At 39.6% G+C, this 19609-nt stretch overlaps 1 long non-coding RNA gene across 1 annotated transcript; it reads left to right on the forward strand.

The window, feature by feature from the left end:
* Positions 1–58: 58 nt before the first annotated feature.
* LOC103664952 lies at positions 59–19180 on the forward strand. Its single transcript, XR_005838792.1, has 3 exons — positions 59–204; positions 3825–3912; positions 18961–19180. It is a non-coding gene; the product is annotated as an uncharacterized LOC103664952 (long non-coding RNA).
* The last annotated feature ends 429 nt before the right edge of the window (positions 19181–19609 follow it).

Below are 19609 nucleotides of genomic sequence, written 5' to 3' on the forward strand. Positions count from 1 at the left end.
GCGCCCAGGGGGACGCTTCGACCCGGAGCGGGGAGGAGGAGGATGGGGAGAGAGAGAGAAGGCGGGGGGTGGGGAGAAGGGGATGGCGTCGCAGGGTTAAGGCGTGCTGTGTGGACGCGCATCCACTCCGGACGGGAACCGGAAAGAGAGAGCTTGGAGGCGCAGGCGGTCCGAGCTCCTCGGGGTGTGTTCCGAGGAGCGAAGGTGTGTAATGGGAACCCTGGAACTCTGCCAGCGCTGGGGCGGTCGCTTCCTCCTTCCCGCCCCCCCACCTCTCCTCAGCCCCCCAGCCACCTAGAAAGGGCTGTGTGTGCGTTGAGGGGGGAAAACAATGAGGGCGTGTTTAAATACACACACACACACACACACACACACACACGCACACCCCTTATTTACTGCCAAAGATAAAAGGTTTGCAGACCTGGTAGAACACCTGGGGATCGGAAATTGTCCGCTGAATATTTTTAAACCCGTCTTTTCATGTCACTAACTTTCTGTGGATATTTCTGAGTTCTGCCAAAGCCTTTAACAAAGTATTTTCTTTGGGAAAGAATTCTTAAGAGTTGGGAGGGCCTTTGGCCGTCACCTCCTCCAGTTCAAGAATAAAAAAATAACTGCTTTAAACTGGGCTAAAAAGAAAATCACAGGTGTGCAACAGTCACTTATGGTAAGGCCCCAGAGTCAGCAAGCTAAGACTTAATACCTAACCAAATTTGTTTCATAATCCCCTCCCCCACGTAACCTTTAACCAGATAACAGGAAATTTACTGATAAACCCCTTCTGTCCTCTTAGGAGGGTGACCTTGCCAAAAACAATGCATTCTTTGCTAATAATTTCCTTTTTTCTTCTCCCTTTCTGCTTTTGAAAACATTTCCCTTTCTGCATCCCATCAGAGCTCTTTTCTATATGTCAGATGGCTTGGTACTGGATTCACGAGTAAGCCTGGGGCCAAATTTTGAAACTCACACGGGATTACTTATATGTAGTGGGCCAGGCTAATTGTAGTTCTTTCTTTTCTTTTCTTTTCGTTTCGTTGTTTCTTTTCTTTTCTTTTTTAAGATTTTATTTATTCGACAGAGATAGAGACAGCCAGCGAGAGAGGGAACACAAGCAGGGGGAGTGGGAGAGGAAGAAGCAGGCTCCCAGCAGAGGAGCCTGATGTGGGGCTCGATCCCATAACGCTGGGATCACGCCCTGAGCCGAAGGCAGACGCTCAACCGCTGTCCCACCCAGGCGCCCCATAATTCTTTCTGTATTCCTGTAGGAAAAGTGGTGTTGCTCCATTTTGCCATTGTGGAAACAGAGGTCAAGAAAGATTAGTTAGGTGGCTTACCCAAAGGCTTGAGACTTGGAAGTGGTCAGAATCCTGTGTCAACTCAGAGCTCAGTGTTGAAGGCCCCAGTAGTTTTATTATTTCATGCTGATGGCCCATTAGTATTTGTGCCTCATCGGGCAGATGTGGGTAATAGTGCAGGTGGGGGTGAGGCGGAAGGCCAGCATAGAATAGTTTGGAATTATTCTAAAACTTCAGGTAGTACAAGGTGGTGGCTGGTAGGCTGAGCTGTCTAAGACCTGGATCTTTTCCTGGGCTGACTTAGGTGACCCTCAAAGGCGACAGAAATACACTAGTCAGAAACTGCAGAAATACTGGGAAATTCTCTGGACTCCAGAAGATGAAACAACTCTCAAAGAAATATTAGTATTTTTAAGAAGTCCCTTAATAGTGAGCATATTTGGATTGTGAAACCTTTCATAATACAAGTGAACTCCTCTCATGCGTAGGCCTACTATATTTCACACAAAAAGCTGGGATTGGGAAATTAGCTATCTTTGCCAAAGTATAATTTAAAAAATATAGAAGGAGCATTTGTCAGAGGTTTACTTAACTCGTTAATTAGGGAACCAACAGGATGGTAAAAAAAAAAACAATTTGAAAAGCTGGTTTATGTAGTTAGTATAAAAAAAGAATGCTGGAATAGATTGCAAGGTTAAATACAAAATTTGTTAATGTCTTACAGAGCAATAAAACCATAAACTCTGGGGTGATTTTTTTTCCCCTGTTGGACAAATCATTGGCATCTCTGCTAGTTGTATTTACTAAAGACCATTAAATGCCAGTGAATGAGTGAGGGGAGATGATTGAGAAGGCAGACATTCCTGACAGTTCATCTTGGATCCACCTTTGGTCTATTAAATTGTTACTAGAAGTTCAGGCCATGCCATTTAAACATGATTACAATGGCCCTATGGGTAGAGAGAACAGTTCTCAGCTAAAGGGAACGGCTGGTTAGATGCCCCATCTGAGCACGAAGATCACTGTATACACACTAAATTGTTTGGATTTTGTGTTGAGAGTAGGGGAAAGCTATTGAGGGTGTAACTGGTATGTGTGGTTTTCCAGTTCTTAGTACAATCATATACTCCCACTCTCTGCTCAGGGTGTGATGCTTCTAGATAAGAGTAAGAAATGCAGAAGCCGAGTCCAGTCCTCATCCAAAGTTCTAATCTCCACTCTGTTATATGATCAGGTTTTCCTAGTGCTTAGGAAGAAGGCCTTGGAAGGGGAATGTCCTATCTGATCAGGTCCTAGTTTAGAACATTGATTGTAGGGCAGGGGTTTGCCTAGAAGGGAGTTTGATGCTGTTCTGTGTACAGAGAACCCCCGACTGCCCTGGAGGTCACAGGTGCCCAGGAGGAGCACCTGTGTCCTGCTATAATGACTCTTGGAGCCAGGATGTCCACTGCACAGGGCTGTGCTCAGTGGTGGGCCATTTTTATCTTAAACATGTTTATTTTTTAAGATCACAGAGTACAATCTACCGTTTGTGAGTCTTCTGTCAGTCATAATGATTATTTTTATTTCTGATTTTGAAGCCATCAGTTTCTGTATGACATACAAGAAGGCCGTCACATTCAGTCATGAGGAACTGTGTTTGGTACCATTGTCCCATTAACTGCGTGCTAGGAGCCTGGAAACATCCGGAAATCCCTCTGTCCCACTGATACCTCACTTCTATCGTTGCCAAACCCCAGTGACTCTGACTCATCAGTATTTCTTCACTTCTTTCCCTTTCTCCTCTCTCGGTGTCTTAATTCAGGCCCTCATCGTGTTTGGATTATCATTACTAAGGTTACCATAACAGCCACTTACCAGGTTTGCTGACCTCAGCCCCACATCTGCAGCCCGTTCTCAATCTGCTTCCTAACTGGTCTCCCTAAATTGTAAACCTGACACTACACTCGTCATTCTCCCCAATCTCCCCTCATGATTGAATATCATGTGGTGGTTCCCCTTTGTCTTCTGAAAAAATTCAAACTTTGCCTGACCTATAGGCCCTCAACGTGTGGCCCTTGCCTACCAGTCTAGTTTATCTCTCACCAACCCCACACTTGAACCTTCCATTTCAGATGAATTTGGGATGCTCTGTTTCTCTGAATCGTCATATAATCATCTTATCCATGAAGTTACCTCTGACCCTCCATTGGGTGTATTCTCTCCTTTTGAGCTCCTGTAACCCCCTTATTTCTCTTTCTCATAGCGCCTGTGTGTGTGGTTAGTAATTTGTCTCATTACTCACCCAAGGGCACACACTGAGAAGAATTCCACATACAGGAAACCCCAGGTCCTCTCTCCTGACACGCTGCTTGACACAACATAGTCCGTAAATGTGTGTCGAACGATGGATGGACTATTGAAAGTGTCTATCGAGGCCATGTTTTTCCACCTTTGATAATACGTTGTGAGTAAATTTCTATGTTTTTATTAAGTTGTCAGAAGGAATTAACATCAATGTTTTTGTGCTTTGAACTATTTCTTTTTCAGGGAGTGGTAGCTCCAGGAGAAGGAATTTGACTATGGCCAGGTTCCTGGATTAAAACAAACTAGAAAATGTGGGATCAAGGAAACTAAGGTATTATTTAAATCTATAAATTTCGGGGGGGGGGTTGGAAATATATTTTCTTCAATTAGTCATTAAAGACCATTAGTTATGTTCTGTGCTCCATATCATAACTATTTCTTGCTTGACTTCTATGACATTGCTTGCGATCAGTTAAACCTCTGCTGTTATGTTTTCTTTACCAAATTAATCCTCTTTTGTTTCTACGTAGGCTTTGTATCATCTTCCTATACAGTCTTATATGTTATTAAAATATATGATAAATATATGATATTAAAAATAATATTCTGGAATCTTCTGTGCTTTTGCACATTATTTGTCTTTTCAGAGAAGAAAGACATTTTAGAGGTAAACATTTTTTTTAAACAATAGAACATACTACTTTATTTTTTTTTTAAGATTTTATTTATTTATTTGACAGAGACAGCCAGCGAGAGAGGGAACGCAAGCAGGGGGAGTGGGAGAGGAAGAAGCAGGCTTCCCAATGGAGCAGGGAGCTCGACGTAGGGCTCGATCCCAGGACTCTGGGATCACGCCCTGAGCCGAAGGCAGATGCTTAATGACTGAGCCACCCAGGCGCCCCTCAGAGGTAAACATTTGACTCACTGTATCACCTCTGCCTGAGTGCCCTATGCTTGAATGATTTGTTCATTCACCCACATCTATTTTATCCACCTTTATGTGTGTGTGTGTTGCACAAACATTAAACCGGTTGTGCTGGAGGATTACCTTTCAGCCCCTTTTCTCATGCAAAGAAATCTCCCTCAGGTATTCTGCTCTGAGAATGATTGGAACCAATAGATATTACCATGTGGGAAATGGCTGTTGTTTCCAGAGTAATTCCCAGTTTTTCTTGTTCACACTGAAGTTTAACTGATAGCCTATCCAAATGCATAGAAAAGACCAAGAACGATGGCTATAATAAAAAATGAGCCAAGGGGAGTCACAAAAAGAATCATCAGCGATGCATTCAGCACGACGTTAAATAGTTAAATAATTTACTCCGATTCCAGGGCTCAGAAAGAGGTCAGAGGGGGCGCCTGGATGGCGTAGTTGTTAAGCGTCTGCCTTCGGCTCAGGGCGTGATCCCGGCGTTCTGGGATCGAGCCCCACATCAGGCTCCTCTGCTGGGAGCCTGCTTCTTGCTCTCCCACTCCCCCTGCTTGTGTTCCCTCTCTCGCTGGCTGTCTCTGTCAAATAAATAAATAAAAATTAAAAAAAAAGAAAAAAGAAAAAAGAAAGAGGTCAGAGAATGGCATCCCTGGTTGGGGAACCAGATGACATCCTTGTAGACTGGCAAAGGTTGATCTGGCCTCTCCTTTCTGTATAAGGAAGAATTAAATTAAAAGTTCTATCCATAAACCACCCAACTGGTGGTGACTTTAAAAAGACACAATCCTCATTATTCTCACACTTTGTACTTGAGAATTCACTTACTTACTAAAATTTACTTGTAACCTCAAAATCAATACTCCTGGGTCTTTCACAGTTATTCACAGATATGTGCAGAACATCAGAACATATTTATTCATTTCTCTTGGGTAAATACCTACTAGTAGAACTTCTGGGTCTCCGCCTTCTTGTTCCAGCTCTCATACTGTAAACGAATGTCCTTTTCATGGTCTATTTAGTATCTTGTTTTCCACATTTGTGTGTGTGTGCGCGTGTGTCCGTGTATTGTCGGTGGTGGTGTTGATCTGCTGTTTAAAATGGCCTCCGAGTGTAGTGCTGAAGTGCTGTCTAGCATATCTAACTGCGAGAAGGCTGTGATGTGTCTTACGGGGAAAATATGTGTGCCTGATAAGCTTCATTTAGACACGAGTACTAGTGCTGTTGGCATGAGTTCCATCTTACAGAAAGTTTCAGTGCATACTAAATAAGTTGTCTTTAAACAGAAACATGCATATAACAAGGTTATGTACTGATTAGTTGATGAAAATGTCGTGACCGGAGGCTCACAGGCACCTAACTGTATTTTCCCTTGGAGCAGTGTGGTTCAGTATTTGCTAATTCAGTGTTTGCTGTGACTTTAGAAAATCTCACGTCCACAAATAATGAAACTTGACTGTATATGCAGCTGTGTTAGCTTGGGCTTCCAGAAGCAGACCTCCAGAAAGGAGTTTATTTGGAAGTGATCCCAGGAAACATTGGTGTGGGATTAGGAAAGTGAGACAGAAAAGCAAAAGCAGCCAATAAAGGGTGACTTAATCAAGCAAATGAGTTCTGTGGGCAACTGAAACTCAACCCGGGCACTCTGGGAGCCGATGAAGAACACATGCCATGGAGTTTAATTCCATTATGGTCCAAGAGCAAACTTTGTATGAATTCAATTCTTTTAAATTCATTTTAAATAAGTTTGTCTTAAAGCCCAGCGTATGCTCTATTTTGGTGAATGTTCCATGTGTCTTAGAAAAGAGTGTGTATTCTGTTGTTGTCTGGTAGATATTCTTTAAATGACACTGATTTTCTGTCTACTTGTTCTATAGATGACTAAGGGAGGTATGTTGATGTAACAAAGTATATTTGTGAGCTTGTCTGTTTCTCTACTTAGTCCTATCAGTTTTTGCTTCATGCTTTGTTGTTAGTTGCATACAAATTGATGATGGTATGTTGATGTAACAAAGTATATTTGTGAGCTTGTCTGTTTCTCTACTTAGTCCTATCAGTTTTTGCTTCATGCTTTGTTGTTAGTTGCATACAAATTGATGATGGTATGTCTCCTTGATGAATTGCCCATCATTATGTATTGTCCCTTTTTATCCCTGATAACTCGGTAATTTTCCTTGATCTGAAATCTAATTTATTTGGTATTAGTATAAACAATACAGCTTTCTTTTGATCGGGGTTTGTGTGGTTTATTTTCATCCTTTTAACCTATGTATATCATCATAGTTTAAGTAGGTTTCTTATAGGTAGAATATAGTTGGGTTGTGGTTTTTTTTAGAATACAGTTGTTTTTTATTTAAATCCAATCTGACGATCTTTTTTTTAATGGTGTTTTTAAATATTTACAATTAATGTGATAACTGATATGGTTGAATTAGGCCTACCACTTTGATATTTTTCTGTTTGTCTCCTGTGTTTTTTGTTCTTCTGTTACCTCTTCCTGTCTTCCTCTGAGTATTCCATTTTAATTTATCTATTAGTTTTTTTGACTGTATCTGTTTGTGTTTTTTTCCAGTGGTTGCTGTAGGGATTATAATATACATGACTAAGTTTTCCATCTCCTTAGAGATCATATTTCATAGCTTCAGGTAAAATGTAGGACTTGTAACCATGTAGATCACTTTTATCTTCCCCCCTTTATCTCATGGTCGTCATATGTATCGCATTTACACCTCCCAGACAATGCTGAATTTTTGCTTTCAACCTTTATACGTATTTCAGAGAACTTAAAAAAGAAAAATATCATTTAACCAGACATTTATCACTGCCATTGTTTTTCTTTTATTCCTAAAGTTCCAAGTTTCCCTCTGGGAACATTTTCCTTCAGCCTTAATTCCTTCAGCAATTTCTCTTACAGCAGATATATTGGCAATGAATTCTCTATTTTTCTTCATCAAGAATAACCTTATGTTACTTTTATTTCTGGAGGGTATTTTCACTGATTATAGAATTTTGAGTTGACATTTCTTTCGGCACTTTCAAGATGTTACTCCACTGCCTTTATCATTTCTGATGAGGCATCCTTAGTAATTACAGTGACTGTGTTTGAATTGTTGTTCCTCTTTATGTAATGCATCATTTTGTTATGACTGCTTTCAAGACTTTTCTTTATCTTTGTTTTCAGCAGTTTGGTTTTGATGTGTGTAAGTATGGTGTTCTTTGAGTTTATTTAGTTTGTGGCTAACTGAACTTTTTGAATTTATAAATTTATATCTTTACCAAAGTTGAGGAGTTTTTAGTAATTATTTCTTCAAATATTTTGTCTGTCACAATATCTCTCTCCTCTTCTTTAGGGACTCCGGTGATATTGATATTATCCCATAGGTCCCTGTGACTGTTTATTTTTTAATCCTTTTTCTGTCTCTTCTTCAGATTGGATCATCTCTATTTTCTTTAAAGATTTGTTTATTTATTTTAGAGAAAGATGGCACACAGGAGTGGAGGGAGGGGCTGAGAGAGAGAGTCTTCAAGCAGATTCACCACTGAGCATGGAGCCCTACTTGGGGCTTGATCCCATGACCCATGAGATCATGACCTTAGCCAAAACCAAGAGTCAGATGCTTAACCAACTAAGTCACCCAGGCACCCCTGGATCATTTCTATTGATCTGTTTTCAACTTTACTGATTCTTCTCTCTGTCATCTCTGTTGTTATTGAGACTACCTAGTAAATGTTTTTCTTTCAGACATTCTATTTTTTCTGTTTTTTTCAAGATTTATTTATTTATTCATGAGAGAGTGTGCGAGTGGGGGGAGGGGCGAGGGAGAGGGAAGGCAGACTCCCCGCTGAGTGCAGAGCTCCATGCAGGGCTCTATCCCAGGACTCTGAGATCATGAACTGAGCCAAAACCAGGAGTTGGACTCTCATCCTGACTGAGCCACCCAGGTGCCCCAGACATTCTATTTTTTTCATTCTCAATTTCTATTTGGCCCATTTGACTAGTTTCTCTTTTTCTGCTGACAACACCTATCTTTATTTTCATTTCAGACGTATTCACTTTTACCTCATGGAGGAAGGTAATAGTGAGTGCTTTAAATTATTGATTCCTATTGGTTTTATTATGCACTGCCTATGGGTTTGGTCTCTTGCATTTGACCTCTTGGATTTTCTCTGTCTCTGACGCCTTGGCACTCCTGCTTGTCTGATGGGCAACTCTACCCTCATGGCTCAGTCCTGCCTTGGGCAGTCCTGCATTTGAAAGTGCCATGTCAAAGGTATGTCTTGGGCCCTCAGCTAGGCTACTAATAGTGATGATTAGATTAGGACCATTAATTCTTCCCTCAGCAATGTCTTCAATCATGCTGGACAATTTGAATTAAATTGAAGCGAGTGGATTCATTGATAGAAAATTCACAGTTCCAGGCCAGCCAGTGTAATACTTCATTACAATGTGATTATTATCTTGAAGAACGCTCTTCATTCCAAGTATCTGTGGAATTTCATGGACCAGAAATGTAGTGCACATTCCACACTTCCCAACATTTTCAGCCCAATTATAATTGCAGGCAACCCTCATAAATCTAATTCTGTATTTTACAGACACTTCACAGGTACCCAGGTCAGATGAAATTCATGTCTTAGAGTACTGCTGTCAATCACAGGAAGTTCAGACAAAGCATTCATTAACATAAACTGCCATTCATCTGTCATGCTCACCTGCTTCATTAAGATATTGGCAACATTTAGCAAGGCTGGAAAGTTGATTGATTGATTGGTTCATTCATTCACTCATTCTTCAGTCCTTCCTTTAGCAGACATTTTTTTTGTGTCAGGCAGTAGCAGAGAACTCTGTTGCAGTGGGGCTGAGGCTTTCATGTCGAGCCCTGGGTACCTGTGGAGTGACAGGTTTGTGGAGGAGAAGCTAGGCAATGGCGATCTCCACTCTTTCTGTTGATACAGAGAAGGGAGAGTGAGGCTGCAGCAGAATAAATCCAGGAAGTCACACACCAGGGAGGAAGGATCTCAGGGCCCTCTCTGCCATAACAACAACAGCATCGATAAGAGTTCAGTAACTCTTAAGTTCAACAATATTAATAAGACACAATGTACCACATGTATTATCTGAAATTACCTTAGGGATAGGTACAATTATTCTTGTTATTTTACAGATAAAGAATTAGAAGCAAAGAGAGTCTAAATAGCTTGCCCCAAATCTGAGAGTCAGTAAGTGACTTTCTGATCCGGAAGCTCAAATTCTGAACCATGGTGATCTCTCTGCTGATCACTCCCACAGTGATCAGAGAACCAAGGAAATGATTATTGTGAAAGCACACAGAGTTTCTGCTGAGCAATACATTTTTTAAAAAGCCAGAAAATACAAATATTGTGTTAAAAGATCAAATACCTGGGGCGCCTGGGTGGCACAGCGGTTAAGCGCCTGCCTTCGGCTCAGGGCGTCATCCCGGCGTTATGGGATTGAGCCCCACATCAGGCTCCTCCGCTATGAGCCTGCTTCTTCCTCTCCCACTCCCCTGCTCTGTTCCCTCTCTCGCTGGCTGTCTCTCTCTCTGTCAAATAAATAAATAAAATCTTAAAAAAAAAAAAAAGATCAAATACCTTACTGTTTAATCCAATGAATTTAATCGATGCTAAATTGAATTTAGATAAATGAATTGATATGAATGGAAAGGGATTACAGATTAGAGGGGTGTGAGGAAAACTCTGAGGAAAATATATCTAAGGGTCTAAGACCATCCAACACTAATATTTTCAGATTTTTATTTTCTTAAAGGAAACATGAAATTCATGGATTGCAATTATTATTGTTTTTAAAAATTGTGATAAAATACACATAACATAAAATTTATCTTCTTAACCATTTTAGGTGAGCAGTTCAATGCTGTTAAGTACATTTACGTTATTGTGCATCCAATCTCCAAAACCCTTTTCATCTGGCAAAACTCAAACTCTGTACCCATTAAATAATAACTTCTCATTCCTTCCTCCCCGCAGCCCCTGGCAACCACTCTTCTACTTTCTGTCTCTAAATTTGACTACTCTAGGGACCTCATATGAGTGGAATCATACAGTGCTTGTCTTTTTGCAAAAGGGTTAGTTCACTCAGCATAATGTCTTTGAGGTTTATCCATGTTGTTGCCTGTGTCAGAGTTTTCTTCCTTTTTAAGGCTGAGCAATATTCCATTGAATGTGTATACCACACTTTGATTATCCATTCCTCTATCGATGAACACTTGGGTTGCTTCCACCTGTTGGCTATTGTGAATAATGTTGTTAGGAACACAGGTGTACTCTGTGTTCAGTTCTTTTAAGTATATACCCAGTTGTCGATTATTTTTAACCAAGGATCTCCAAATATTTTGTGACTGTCTTTCCTAAACGATAAGTTCTATGTTGTAGTAAGTGAGGAGAATAGGTAATTTCTGCAAATTTTCTGGGAAAAGAATACTCTTGGTTTATAAATTGTATGAGTTAGCTTTCCATTTTCTACAGAAAAATAAGACTAGAAAGCAATTATACTAGAAAACAGCTCAATTGTTGAACCAATTGAGTTAAGAGAGGTTTGGTTGAATCACCTGAGTTATGATAATGATCACCACTGGTCCATAACTTATGTCCCAGAGCAAGTCAAAAGACTATGAGTAACTCCCTGCTTTGGAGGATGTCCCAACAGGATAAAGACATTCAGCTGGAAAACATGGTGCTCCCTTGGTCATCAATCTTCAGTTAAATGAGGAGTGAGGACCATCCAGACGACCGAAGGAGCAAGATAGGCAATATCTGAATTTTTCCCAGCACTGCATCTGTTTGGGAATGAAGGGACCATAAAAACCCTTTGGGCCAGTCTCTGACCACGCATATCCTGAAATTTCCATCTCTTTTCAATGAAAAAAATAAAAGTTTGGTCTAAGAGGAGAGACCACCTCCTTGTTTTACAGGTCTTAGGAGAGTTGAAGAATCTTGTTTTTCTTCTCTTAAGAAGAAGAACAAGGTCAATATTAATCCACATAGCACATTTTTATTTGAAATAGAAGGGATAAGTCAGTTGGGCATATGCAGCCCCATGAACACATAGTTTAGGCAGCACCTGGCTTGGGAAATTGGGCTGGCTGGGTTTCAGCCCCTATTTGTCTCTTTGCCCTGACACTACAGATAATGAACATTCTTGTACAACTGTGCTTCTTTGAATCTTGTTCTGGTGGCCTCACTTTCCAGTTACACCATGAGGCTGAGTAAATATTTGTTTACACAACGTGCTTGTTATGTGTTTCAGCAAGCAGTAAGGAACAATTTGAACAGACAGACTGAAGAGTTGGAGGTGGGAGCAGCCACTGTGGGTGGGGGTGGTCAGGGAAGGCCTTCGGAATGTGGCAAGAATGTGGATACATGACAACTGGGGAAAGATACTCAATCTTCAGAAGATTTTTATCTACTTTCATTTAGGAGTCAAAGCCCACCCTGCATGGCAAATAGCAGGCTTTTAGATCAGTAGTAGGCACTGTTGTAGCATATACACTACGCTATGCACTCTGGATCTTTAAGAACTCCGTAGAAGGTAGAGAGTGCGAAAGTTAAGCATCTTTCAGGGAATTCTACTATGTAATATATTCAAGGGAATAAGCACTCCGTAAAAGCGTGTATTTTTAAAGAGAAATAGTAGCTAAGATATGAGATGATCCATGGGCTGTTTTCTGTTGCTGATGCTGGGTATTTAACGACAATAAATTCCTTCTTAACTCAAATAAAGTAGTGACAGATAAACCAAAGTTCACAAATCTTAATTGTAGCTTTTTAAATCCTTAATTGTGGATTTCAAGGCAATGATTTCTTAAAGTTTGTACTCACTTTTATTAATTTTCAGGAGTGAGGATCAACTTGTCTCTTGCTTCCAAATTTTTTGAATTCTATTAAATTATTTTTTTTAAAGATTTTATTTATTCATTTGACAGAGAGAGAGAGCATGAGCAGGGAGAGTGGCAGCAGAGGGAGAGGGAGAAGCAGGCTCCCCACCGAACAGGGAGCCCGACGCGGGGCTTGATCCCAGAACCCTGGGATCATGACCTGAGCCGACGGCAGATTCTTAACTGACTGAGCCACCCAGGTACCCTGAGTTCATATTAATTTCTAATTGTTGATTTTAAGACCGTTTAAAAACATATATTCTGGATATATTCCAGATATTCTGGATAACTTTGTTCCTTTTTATTGAAAATTTCCACAGAAATATGTTAAGTTTTTTTGATGAACCACAGATATTGAAAATTGGAATTTATTCCATTATATCTTCAAGAGATGCTTATTGAAGAATTATCGTATACCAGGCCTGTCCTAGGCACCAGGGAGATGGTGGTAAACCAGACAGATAGGGTCTTGCTTTCATAGAGTTCATATTCTAGTGGAGGGAAGCAAAAGACAACAGGCAGAAAAATAAAAAAAATTTTCAGGTATTGTGTAGGAAATAAAACAGGGTACTGATTTTATTTTTTTTTAAATAATCTCTACACCTAACATGGAGGTCAAACTCACAACCCTGGGATTAGGAGTCACATGTTCTATTGACTGAGCTAACAAGGCACCCCAAACAGGATACTGATTTTAAAAGGTGCTAGGAAGGAGTTTGACAAAAAGACTTCTCGGAGGAGGTCAGGTTTGAGTTGAAACCCTGGCAAGAAGCTACACGTGTGAATATCTGAGGGAAGAATGTTCTGAGCAGAGGAAACAAGTTTCAAGGCCCTGAGGCAGGAAGAAACTTGGGAAATTCAAGGAACAGAGGAAAGACTCATGTGGTGTGAATCTGGCAAGGGACTGGAGAACAGACAAAGTCAAAGAGGAAAGTAGGAGATGACAAAGCATTTAGGACCTTGTAGGTTATGTTCAGATTTCAGATTTTATCCTAAAATTCAAGAGAAGTCATTGGAAATTTTAAGTAGGAGGATGTTTTATAAAGACCAGTCCAGCTGTAGTGTTGGAAAATGGATCAAGGAGGGAAAGAGTAGTTAGGGGGTCAATGTGGTAGTTCAGATAAGAAATAAACCTGAACCAAATGGAGCAGAAAAGATGAAGAGAAGTAGTTCGATTTGATATGTATTTTGGAGGGAGAACATAAAGGGCCTTAGGATGAATGGATGGATATGGGAGATGAAGGAAAGATAAGAATTATGGATAAATTCTAGGCATTTGGCTTGATTTGGTGGTACAATTCAGATAACAGTTAAAGCCTAGGACAGGAACAGTTGAGTGTGGTGGGAATGAAGAGTGTTTCGTCTTGGGTAATATGCCTCTTAAGATAATGTAATAATTACATAAAAATATAATGTGATACAACTGCTATAAAACTGAGTATTAGACTTCTGAATGGAGGTGTTAAGTCGCAGTTAAGACAATTAGATTCAACCACAGTTCTTGAGCACCCAATTGTGGTTGGGACTCAGAGAGACCAAAGAGAACAACACAGTGCCTCCAGCCTCAAGCTTCCCGCCTGCTGTGAGATTCAGATAACTAGGTAAGTCCACTTGGAAAGTTAATTTGGTAGTCACAGATTTAACTACTAGCAAGCAGCCCTGAAAGCCCTGTGTCTTGTAGGAATGGGCCAGAGAGGTAACGTCTCCTTTCCAGGGCTGCCGTGAAGACATAGAGCCATGGCTGACTTTGGTCGCAGGGGCTGCAGGACTGGGCTGTGGCAGGGAGTCCCCCACATGGGCTTTGCCAGGGAACCAGCTGCTTCACACCTTATCTGCATCTTGGCAGCGTTTCTGGTTTTAAGGTTTTCACTAAGCTCAGGTGGATTTCTGTCGAAGGTCCAGGCAGTTATTTGTGCTATCATCGTGGTGCAATCAAGGAGAAGTGGGAAAGAGAATCCCTCAAAACTGAGGAGGGGTTCTGAGAAGCTGAGAGCAGATCAGAGTTGAGCAGACTTTCAGAGGTGGAGATGGGTAATGTGCGGGCGTGGTGGAGGTCAATGCGTAACCAGACTTCCAGCTGAAGGAGAGTAGGGTGTATTCCAGGATGGTATGATCTTTGTCTAATTAGAAGAAAGCATTCTTACTGCAAATATAATCAGAGGGCAAAACTCTTAGCCTTAAAAGACCCATCTTTGAATCAACTCTTTGCAAAATATTAAAGTGACGTTTAAAATTATCGTCATATCAGGGAAGTTGTATGGAGAGAATGGGTGAGATCCGACCTAATCGAATGGAGGTCTTCAGGAAGGACGTGGGCAGCCGTCACTTACATTGCAGAGTTCAATGCCTTCAGTTTTTGGAAAACCCAGAACAAACCAACATTTGTTTTCAAATCCCCTGGTCAACTTGCTCAAGGACAGATTACTTAAACTGACTACTATTTTCTAACTAATTATTTTCATTGGAAAGTGTAAAGTATGATTCACCTTGTCCACTGCAGTTATCTTTGGTCCTGTTCTCCCCCCCTTTCCTGTAAATCTTGTTTTTACCTTTGTTGACCAGACTACGGACTGTGTTTCCCTCATATCAATAAATTGCATGCAGATAACTATGTCTCTCAGTTTTCCCTTTGGCACCTGTCAGGCCCCTCTGGCTGCAGTAGACTGGAATCCAATGCATGTTGATGTCAACATGCAAACATTCTGGTCTGGCGAGGGGGTAGTGTGGTGGCAAGAATAGCCTGAATCCTTCCTTCAGATATTCTAGAAAGCACCCCAAGCAAGATTTTTAGGTATTTTCTCTCTCTCTAAAAAAAAAGGTAGCTTTTGATCTATTTTTTTTAATTATAAAACTTCCTGTTTCTTCATTTATTTAATGAATGAGAAAAACCTGATTTACGTGTTACAAAAATCACTCTGGTGTAGAGGATTGGTTGGAGAGAGAGAAAGTATAGAGGTGGAGAGCCAGTGGGGCCACCCTTTTGGTGTTCGTGGAGATGGTTGCACCTGGCTGGTAGAATAGCGGAGGGGAGCGAAGTGGGCAGATTTGGGGTGTATTTTGGGACTGAAATGTTGTTGATGGGCTATTGGGGGAAGTCAAGAAAGGGGAAGAGTTAGGGTTGGCTTTACGTTTTTCTGGGCTGAGGAAGACTGAGGGCTGGGTTGGGAGCATTCTGAGAGAATGGAAAACATGTTTGGTAGATTTTAAATCAAAGGTTTAATTTTGAATGTAGTAAGTGTAAAATGATTGTAAGAAATACAAATTACTATATTAAATAGGGAGTTGGAAAAATAGGTTTGGAGTTCAAAAGTCAGATCTGAGTTAGAGTTGTTTTCTGATTGTTGCTGGTATTTAGGAAAGGCATCAATATTTATGCATAATGACTCCTGTTTATATATACACACATACATATATATGCATATATATATTTACGATTTTATTTAGAGAGAACACACGAGTGGGGGGAGGGGCAAAGGGAGAGGGAGAGAGAGGATCTCAAGCATCCTCCACACTGAGTATGAAGCCAGATTTGGGGCTTATTTTAAGACTCGGAAATCATGACCTGAGCTGAAATCCAGAGTCAGACACTTAACCAGTTGAGCCACCCAGGTGCCCCCTGTTTTAATATTTTTTATGAATTTCCAAGAAAATTTGAAATATCAAAAATTATGTTATAAAACTATTTCGGTGAGAAAAACACCAGAGCAGAAAGTTTCCGACATGCAATAGTATTTTTTTTTTTTTCTGGCAGCCATCTCTATGAAATTTATACTTGCAAATTGTATTCCCTAATGATAAATCACATGCCATTAACAACTCATATAGAAAAGTCTAATTCATCCAGATATCTTTCTAATATTTAAAAAATATTTAATAGGTCTGACTCTTCTGTTGCTGGAAATTCTATCCTAAAGCCACTACTAGGCTGGTAGAGCAAGGTCAATGTCTGCGTCGTGGGGAGGTGGAGGTTTTTACAGTTATATTGTTTTTATGTTGGGAAATGTCCTTGTTTATAAGAAATATTTGCCACTGTATTCAGAGGTGAGGATTATCGTAACTACAAATATTCTCAAATGGCTTAGGAAAAAAGTTTTTTGTACTGTGCTTGCAGCCTTTTTGTAAGTTTGATATTATTTCAAAATTTAAAAAAGAAATGAATATTTTTCAGCTGATTCACGGAAACTTTCTAGGTGCACGAATTAAAACATTTCCTGATGCAAGTGACAGAAATAGCATTTGAATTAGCATAAAAAAAAGGAAAACGTACTGTAAGGATTTAAGAATGCTCCATGGAGTCTAAGAACAAGAGAACATCTCAGGTACGCGCAGGAACCATGGACTGAAGGTGATCAGAATACTCTTTGTCTTCACTTCTCTCTGTCTGTCTTCTTTGTTCTTCTCTCTGCAGACCATTCTTTCCTCAGTCAAGTATGGCTACTGCCGACTTCAGGGTTTCACATACCACAGTTTAGGTATTCGGAGAAAGACTAAGGCAGGGTCAAGTCCAAACATCTGTGGAAGGGGCTTTGCTTAGCCCAGCTCAGGCTAAGGGTTTTCCTACGTCAGTCAGCTGTTGCCAGACGGTGGAGTCCATTGTACTAACCTGGACACTCTTTAAGTGACCACCGGGACATGATGGTAGGGCACGGGGACAGTTTCCAGAAAAGGGGAGAAGTTTCCAAAAATGAAGAGAACTCTACAGACTCTGAAATAAACTTGCAGATGACTAGGAATATAATTATATTGTCCACAGATCATGACATGTGTTCTGTTCCCTCCTATTAATATAATTATTTCTCTTTCATCTTCCTTTTTGTATTTGCTACCCTTTCCAAATATTATAAAATAGTAATGGTTGTAGAGCCATCCTTGAGGGGTTTATGTATGAAATTGGCTTTTGGTTTAGGAGAGGGAATCTTTTTCCACATTAATGAATTATCATTCTGGGTCTAGTTTCTGAAGAGTGTTCAACAGAAATGGCTGATGGATTTTATTGAAGATATTCTTGGTATTAATGAAAGAATTATTTTTTCCCCTGATGCCTTTTGTAAAACTAATATATGTCTTAATATTCAACCATTCTTGAATTCATAGGTCAAACTGGGATTGGCAAACTGCAGCTGCTGGGCCACTCCAGGGGACCTGCATTTGTGCTGTCCTGGAGCTAAGCACGGTTTTTTACATTTGTAAAGGTTTCGAAAGAAGGAAGGAAGGAAGGAAGGAAGGAAGGAAGGAAGGAAGGAAGGAAGGAAGGAAGAAAAAAGAAAAAAGTAAAGAAGGGAAGGAAAGAAGAAAAGTGAAAGAAAAATATGTGACAGAAAACTTCCATTCTTATTCACATTTTTTCCCTCATTTTAGCGTTTTGTTTATTTTCCTCTTACAACACAAATAACTAGGACATATTTGGATTTTTTTTTTTTTTTTGTCTGTTCTACAAATGTTCTGCTTTCTCATTCATTAACTGCAACTTTGGCCTTTTTTTTTTTTTTCCTTTTGTTTTTCTCGAGGATCCTCTTGGTGTTGTTTCCTTTTGTTTTTCTTGCCTTTTTGAGTTGTTATTTATTTTCTTCCTTTTAAACTAATGAAAGTAGTTAAATCTAAGACTTCTTCTTTGAGTAGAGTTTTGAACATATTCCATATGTTTTGAATGTAGTTTGTAAATAGTAATTTTAATTTCCCCTTTGTCCCAGGAAGAGAGTTCTTTTAGTCTGTGTGTGTGTGTGTGTGTGTGTGTGTGTGTGTGTGTGTAAGCATGGCCAGTCTCATTTCTTTTGCTCTCTTTTCCCTCGGTCCCTCCCCGCCTTCCTCCTTGTCCTCTTTTGTATGCACACTATATTTTGGGGTTTTTTTTTTTTTTCATCTTTTGTGATGATTTCAGTAAATGATGTTTATTTTTGTTTGTTACATATATAATTAAACATGCACTTCTTGATTTATAAAATCAAGAATGAAACCACACTTTAAACTCATCCCCATGCATGGAAACACATTTATCGTGCTTTTATTTCTCTAATCCTTTCTTTTTCAATTTCTAGTCTTTTAAAATGTAATCAGGGACTGCAAACACAGGTTTCTCTTTCTGTCTGGATGTATAGTTTTTTAAAAAGAATTTTTTGGGGGTGAAATACACCATAATTATAGAAAAGTATGTAAAATCTATGTTCAACTTATCAAATATTTATTACCAATTTTCATTATTAAAATACTTTTTTAAGAATGGTTTTGTCCTTTGTGGTCAATTTAGTATCATCTCTACGATGACTATTTTAACTTACTGTTACATTTTAAATTAGTTTTAATACTCAGTGTAATTATTTTTATATTTTGCCAGTAATTCTCAATCTATGTAGAGTAATGGAATGAGAACCTAATAAAATCGTCAAGGCTATGATACATCTTTGAAAGATAATGCATGATTCACATGTACAGTTTGCCTACCCTTTTCATGGGATTTAAGGGTACCATTCAGCACAGTGAGGAAGTAGGGGCTTTGGTCTCTTATTTAATGAGTTCCTATTTTTCCTTTATCTCATAGTCTGTTGGAGTACAACTGAAGCCATGTAAAGCTACCTTCGTGGTGTCATTCGGGGTCTTGGATCCTCTTTGTGGTCAATTAGCACAGAAAAAAGAAGTTTGATGATTTAGCTGGAACTTTTGTTCACCGTTTTTTTTTTTTTTTTGGATTAGGGAGAAAATTTCGAATGCTTCATTTCTTATTCATCTGTGTGTGTTTAAATAAATATCTATATAACCTCCTTTGTGAAATTGTTCTTATTAGATAAATTCTAGTTAACAGTGTCCTTTCAGTAAATAACTTTGCAGCATAAGCGAGGACAGATCACTGATACTCCTGCTGGTTTTAATTGACAAGAAAGAAGCCTATACATTTAGAGAGAGATGCTCAGTGAGCCCGAAAGGTAGTAAAAAAGAAACGTACACAATGCAGGTGACAGAAAGTGGCAATTATGGTTTTTTCCTCTTAAAAGGGTGTGTGTGCAAACTATAACAAGTAGGGAGGTTAATTTAGGGAGAAAAAAAATTTAGTGTTCTGAAGAATGAGTGAAGCTGAATAAGGTAAATTTTTAACTGAAATATGACTGACTTTTAATGTGATGGTAGAACAGAACATGGGGAAAATGCAAAGGTTGAAAACGGAAAGAGGATTTATAAATGTAGCAGCAAGA

The sequence above is a fragment of the Ursus maritimus genome, unplaced genomic scaffold (assembly GCF_017311325.1).
Source record: "Ursus maritimus isolate PB19 unplaced genomic scaffold, ASM1731132v1 scaffold_30, whole genome shotgun sequence".
NCBI classification, from domain to species: domain Eukaryota; kingdom Metazoa; phylum Chordata; class Mammalia; order Carnivora; family Ursidae; genus Ursus; species Ursus maritimus.